Source organism: Mesocricetus auratus, unplaced genomic scaffold (genome assembly GCF_017639785.1).
Source record: "Mesocricetus auratus isolate SY011 unplaced genomic scaffold, BCM_Maur_2.0 Super-Scaffold_100006, whole genome shotgun sequence".
Taxonomy (NCBI): domain Eukaryota; kingdom Metazoa; phylum Chordata; class Mammalia; order Rodentia; family Cricetidae; genus Mesocricetus; species Mesocricetus auratus.
Genome location: NW_024429190.1, coordinates 66,412,048 through 66,418,962, shown reverse-complemented (window position 1 = coordinate 66,418,962; position 6,915 = coordinate 66,412,048).

The window sequence follows — 6,915 nt, the reverse complement described above, 5'->3', positions numbered from 1 at the left end:
AAGTAAATTTACTGCTCTCATTCACTGGCCATTGCAGAGTTAGTTTTCAGTGGCACAGCTGCATCATAATGTATTTCCAAGGGTCTTGATCAGAGACATGTTGAACAAGTTCCTGGCAGGTGAAAATGTTTTGAGCAGCATTGTTGTCATCAATCACAATTTGGATAGAAGTTCACTTACAAAAAGAGATAGACAGCTCTTTTTCTCTCTCTCTCTCTCTCTCTCTCTCTCTCTCTCTCTCTCTCTCTCTCTCTCTCTCTCTTTTCATTTCTTGTTATCCCTGAAACACAACTAAGGCATGTTGTGATCTAAATACTAATATGGAAAAAAAGCACCAATTCTCTCAGGAGCCTGTGTGTGACACTGATCACTCTAGACTCTGCAGTATGGGGCATGACAAATGACTGGGCTTGTACACACAGAGGAGGTCTCTCAAGTGCCTACAGCAACAGCAATATCCACTCCCAATCTCCCTTTGTACTCCAAATACACAAGTCCATCATCATCACCTTTCAAGAATCTGAGACCCAGGATAGACCAAAAAGAAGAACAAGTGTAACAAGAAACACCTTGCAAACTTCAGTCTCTACAAACCTAAAAAGTTCTAGCATCCTCTGTTCATTGCTATGATACACAGTGCTCTCATCACTCCCAGTCAATAATCTGTGTGAGCACTTTCTATCCCAGTGCACAATTTAAGGTTAGGAGTTAGGAATAAGGTTCCGATTTCACACCCCATCCCTGTCATACTCCTCCAGGGGAGACTTTATATAAATTGTAAAGAATATCAGTGATGGAATGATTTTCAGAATTGGGAGCTTTCATTCATAGCCACATAATTAAATTGAAAACATATTTCCTTTAAATTCAAGAGTAGGGTTTTTTAAGCGCTAACTGAATTAAGCAAGGTTTTGACTAAATGTTATCTCTTTTCCCCACTGCCCAGCCTCCATTTAAGGTTGCTCCATCCACACTAAGTAGGGAACTTGAGTTCCTATTTGCATGATGTGGGAAGAACAGAACAAAAAGAGATTTCCAAGGAGATGTCTCTTCTCGTGGTTTACAGTTCATTTTATTCCCAAAATAGAAAGATCACCTCCCTACCACCTCAGGCAGCAACTGTGTATCCTGGAAATTAAATGAAGAGAATATTACTTTAGTGCATAAAAGGAACATTGGCACATGACCCATTCCTACCTCAAACGCAGAAGCCCAGCTCTGGGCAACACTGGGAAGTCTATTCTAGCCTTCCTCCAGCCAGGACCCTCCCAACGAGTGCAGACATTATTAAAGAAGTGCCCCACACGAGTCCATTCTTCCTCCTTCCACTTTAGTAGACAGAATTCCATGCAAACTTCCAGCGCCTGCACAGGCCTCCTCTTCAGGTAGATGTCACTCTACTGAACACCACTAGCTACCCAGGTGGCCAGAAGGCAATTGTAGCCTGTAGATAGTTTATAGGTGTATGGGTCAAGGTTAACACAGGTATTACATGTGAAGTCCTCATGGAGATGGGAAAAGTTGGGACTGAGAAAAGAAAGGGACAGGCTATAAGCTGGAGGCTGACTCATGTTCTGTTACGAAGGGGCTGGTGAGATGGTACGATAGGTAAATGCACTTACACCAACCCTCGCAACCTGCGTTGACTATCTGTAGGTCACATGGTGAACATCCAGCACCAACTCCCAAAGGCTGTTCTCTGTCTCTCTGTCTCTGTCTCTGTCTCTGTCTCTCTCTCTCTCTCTGTGTCTCTGCCTCTCTCTCTCTCTCTCTCTCTCTCTCTCTCTCTCTCACACACACACACACACACACACGGGAGAAATTAAGAATTTTAAACTTAAACTTGGATTTCCAGATTGATGCCACTATATATTTGACCGGTTAGGAAGATGTAAATGTCTAGCTATATGCAGTGTGGGTCTTCTTTTATGTTTTTATGCCAGGGCCTGTAGAAGCAGCAGCAGGGCTGTACTTTAAAGATACTGAAATGGATAAAGTACATGAGTGGCCTTCTCACTACAAACAAATATAAAAACCTAACCACCTATAGGTTTGTGGTTTTGATCCTGAGAATGATTTCAGAATGAGCCAGTTTATGAAGCAGAATTGGAGATTTTATTGAATACATTTTAGCATGGGCTTAAGCACAAGGATCAGGACCAATGGGATGCTCCAGGAGAAAGAACATACACCCGAGAGAACAGGTGTGGCTTTCTCTGAGAGAGTTTCGGGAAATAAGACCCAAGAGAGGGTATGGAGTCCTCAAGGGAGAATTACAGCTATCTTAGAATTGGCATCAGCACATATAGTTCCATTTTGATGGCTTTCAGATCACATCTTCAAGGGCTGCTGAGAAAACTTTGCCACTGCTCTCCCTTTTGATGAGTGAGCTAAGTGAGGTTGCTCTGGACACTCGGGGTGGGATCCTAATCTGATAAGGTGAAAACCAACAGTCCCTATCACTACACAAGAGGTCTGACTAATATGGGTCCTCCTCCTGCAAATGGGATTCTGGAGAGATTCCCAGACAATTACAGGTTTGCAGCTAGTAGTGGAAAAGGCCTTAAGCAATTGTCCATTTCACTGGAATTCTTGCTTTACCGAGGGCCAGAGGCTTCAAATGAGCTCTACAGGGAGGGGCTTCATTTCCTTCTCATGTTCCCCAAAATTTCTCTGCCCCTCTATCCTGTTTCTCCTGTATCCACTCACTGCTTTCATATCAAAGGGGCGCATCTCTAAAAGATGGGCACAGCTACCCTTTGAGGTGGGTGATGGTGGGAAAGCCGGAGGATGGCAGTCGGCAGATAGTCACACCAAAGCACCAGGGAATTTGGAGAGAGACGGCAAAGGAAAGTCTGCTTCAGTGTGAGAAGTGTGGAGTGTATAGGAGCTGAAGACCAGACCAAGAGGGAAACATTGATAATAATAATAATAATAATAATAATAATAATAATATTAATATTAATGATAGGAGCCTTAGGTGTGAACAGAGTCTTCACTTGAAAAAAACAGAAAATGGGGGGTTGGAGAGATGGCTCAGGGGTTAAGAGTGCTGGCTGCTCTCCCAGAGGTTCTGAGTTCAATTCCCAGCAACCACATGGTGGCTCACAACCATTTGTAATGAGATCTAGTGTCCTTTTCTAGTCTGCAGGTATACATGCAGGCAGAACACTGTATGCATAAAAAAGAATGGCCCCTACAGGCTCATTAAAAACAAACAAACAAGCAAACAAACAAAAAACAGAAAAACAGGTGGGGTAGAAGGAGAAAGAGAACCTTTGGGGGCAGAGCTAGAGAAGCAGCAAATGATGGCAACTGAGGGGGAAAGAGAGACTCAGAAAGCCAATCTGCAGCCTCAGCATTGAGAAACAATGTCTAACGAAGCAGTGGACACTGAGAAACACAGGTGCTGAGGAAGCTATTTTGAGAGACTCTACTATGAGGTTCGTCTTTGGGAGTCAAAAGTCCCTGAGTTAGCCCATCTCTAGAAGTCCTGGCAGGGTCCGGCACTGACCCACCAGTGCTGGCATGGAAAGTTAGTCTAGTTAATTAAGAAACACTGAGTCAGAGGCTGGAGGCCTCCATGCCGGGGGGATTTTGATGGGTGAGAGTTAGAAATCGCTACTCATTTGCAGTTCCGAGGCTTACCAGAAACACTGCCAAGTGATTTCCAGGCAGGTAAGTTGTGAACAGTTGAAGATCCCCCTGGGTGTCCAGAGCAGTCTCCATGTCAGTATGGAACCCTGACATAGAGTTTCATACACTCATGGGCCTCCCAGTGCCACATCTAATTGCCACATTTGAGTGCACTGGAGACAAGGTTGGATCCTCAGAAACATTGTACACTTCTGGGTCCTAAAATCAGGGCAGCCCAGAGAGATGGTATTGGCTCTGCACACGGAACAGACCGTGTTGCCAGGTAAAGAAAAACAAGAAGCCAACTAGTGGTCAAGTGGCCACAGAAAGATGAGCTTGTCCACATGGTAGACCATCCACAACGAGGGCCTTCTTAGCTCTTCAGATAACTAGAAAGTTGTCATTCCTCTTTTTTTAAAAATGCTGGCTCTTTCGAACCTATTCCCTATGGTGGGATGTCTTGTCCAGCCTTGATGCAGCAGGGAGGAGCTTGGTCGTGCCTCAACTGGATAGGCCAAGCTTTGTTGAGTCCCGCTGAAGGCCTTAACCCATCTGAATGGAGACTGAGGAGGAGTGGTGGGGTGGGGGAAGTAAAAGAGAGGTGAGGGAGAGAATGGGAGGAGAGGAAGGAGGGGAAACTGTGGTTGGTATGTGAAATAAATAAAAAATGATGAAAAACACTTTTAACCCTTCCCTTTCAGTTTTGTGCTTATATTTACATATAAGGTTTTAATATAATTTTGAAGCTTCTTTTTTTCTCTTTTGTCTTTTATACTGTTCTTAGTCACCTTTAAAAGGTATTTTGTTTTGTCTTGTTCACCTCCCTCTTTTTCAGTTGAAGTTGTTTGTTTCTTCTACTTTGCTCTGCAGACTACCCCATATCTCACATCTCCAGCATCCTGGGGTCTCCACTGGACCTTATTCTTCATGTTCACAGTCACCTCTGAAACTCTACATATTGTCTACATCCCTGTCTATATTCCACTACATATTGTCTACATCCCACTACATATTATCTACATCCCACTACATATTATCTACATCCTACTACAAATTATCTAGCTTTGACAACTCTCTGGAACCATGACACAAGACTGTGACCCCTCAACATTGCCTCTTTCATGCCTATAAAACTAGTACCATGCACACAATGGTCAATGCTGCCACACTCTACTACCAGCTTGGGTGAAGCCTGCCCTCAGGCCAAAGTTCATTGGCTTTTACATGCTGATTCTGTGGAAACACTTCCCTCTTTGGTTGTTTTTGAGAGGGAAATGCTTCAAAGGCATTCTCCATTTAGGCTCCCTCTTTTCAAATTTGAAGTTTTACAATATGAAGCCATCCATGGGTGGGGTCTTGCTCGAAGGGTACCTTTCCTATAGTTTCAGTGAAAAGAGTGGGATTTTTTTCTTTAATGGAGTTAATTTCTTCAAAAATTACAGACACTTTCATCCACATTCTCCTTGTCAAAAACTTTAAACTTGCCCCCACATCTCACCAAACCACATTTTCCATCTTTTTCTGCTCCACACTCTCTTTCACTACAGATTTGAGTGAGAGAAATGAAAATTAACTGTAACTATGTGTGGTGGTTTGAAAGAGAATGGCCCACTTAGGCTCAGAAATTTGAGTGTTTGGTCTTGGGCTGTTTGCTGGAATTGTTTAGGAAGGACTAGCAGGTGTGGCCTTATTAGAGGAAGTGTGTCACTAGAGATGGGCACTGAAGTTTCAAAAGTCCATGGCAGACTCAACCAGTTCCCCCCCTTCCCTCCCTTTCTCCCTTCCTCTCTCCTTTCCTCCCCCTCCCTCCCTCCCTCCCTCCCTCTCTCTCTCTCTCTCTCTCTCTCAGTCTCTGTCTCTCTCTCCTGTCTTTCTCTGCCTCCAACTTGCTAATAAGATGTAAGCTTGCCACTCCTGTTCCAGAACCATTCTTGCCTGTCTGCCAACATGCTCCCCACCATGATGGTCATGGAAAATATAAGCAAGCCCCCAATTAAATGCTTTCTTTTATATGTTGCTTTGGTCATGGTGTCTCTTCACAGCAATAGAAAAGTAACTAAGACACCATGGAACAAACTAAAAGCACCCCTGTCTTGAGAAATCCCTTCCTTCAAATAACTTAGTCCATTTTTTTTTAATTTAGCCTTACTCAAGTTCTAAAATGTGTGGATTAAACGCTTTAGTGCTTAACGCTGAGTCATCAACAATGTGTCAGTGTTTCATTAGGGAGAGAAAGCAAAGCACTTCCCCTTGGAGCCATTTAACCAAGACAAGTTCAGATTTGAATTCTCTGCTTCATTCTGCCTGTGTTTTCTTTCCTCTGTTGCATGAATCTGATGGTGAGGGCTTCCTTGGGGGTCTGAGAGTGAATGGTGACAGTATGTGCAGTATGAATTGGACTTGGTGGGTTAGGAGACTCAAAGGTGAACAAGAAGTTTCTGGGTTGTGAAGGATCTAGAGAGAATTAAAGGGAGAAGTAGGGAGTACATATGATCAAAAATGCAATGTATGCATATGTGAAATTATCAAAGAATTGGTAAGAATATTAACTATAATAATAACAAAAATGATTGGTGTGTTTCAAAAATGATTTGACTAAAGGCAAAAGAAACTGCTCCAAGTCACCACATACTATTTAATAAAGTTCTTTCCTGTGATAATATGGGTTAATTTTGATACTTACATAGGTCTTTATTAAAAGTGAACATAATGTCAGTGAGTATGGCCAAAGTATGGATTCTCATGAATGTTGTGAGAATGCATAAATAAACAAGGAGTGGAGTTTGGAATGAGCTCCTGGTGCTGTAGTAATATTTTAAAAGATAGAATCAAACAAAAATTATAAATCCAGCCCCACCATAGCATTCAACTATAATGTGAAAGATATACGCCAAGTATTATAAATAGCTAAAAGACACCAGAAGACAGACATATAGTCGAGATGGATTTTAAAATCATAGGGTTAACAAAATAATAATAAGAAAAACCATAAGACTTTGTAGATAATATTATCAATATAAATTTTAAAACACAGCACCAAAAAGATGATTCAGTAGGTGAGAAGACTTGTTTTTGAGCATGAGTACCTGAGTTCAAATCCTTCACACCCATATAAAATAACCAAACATGGGTTTTTGTGCTTGTGCTTATAACCCTAGCATGGAGTGGTAGAGGAAGGTGGATCTCATGAGCTCACTGACTACCCAGTCTAATCAAATCATTGAGCTCCTGAATTGGTGAAAGACCCTGTATTAAGGCAATGAGCCAGAAAGCAATAGT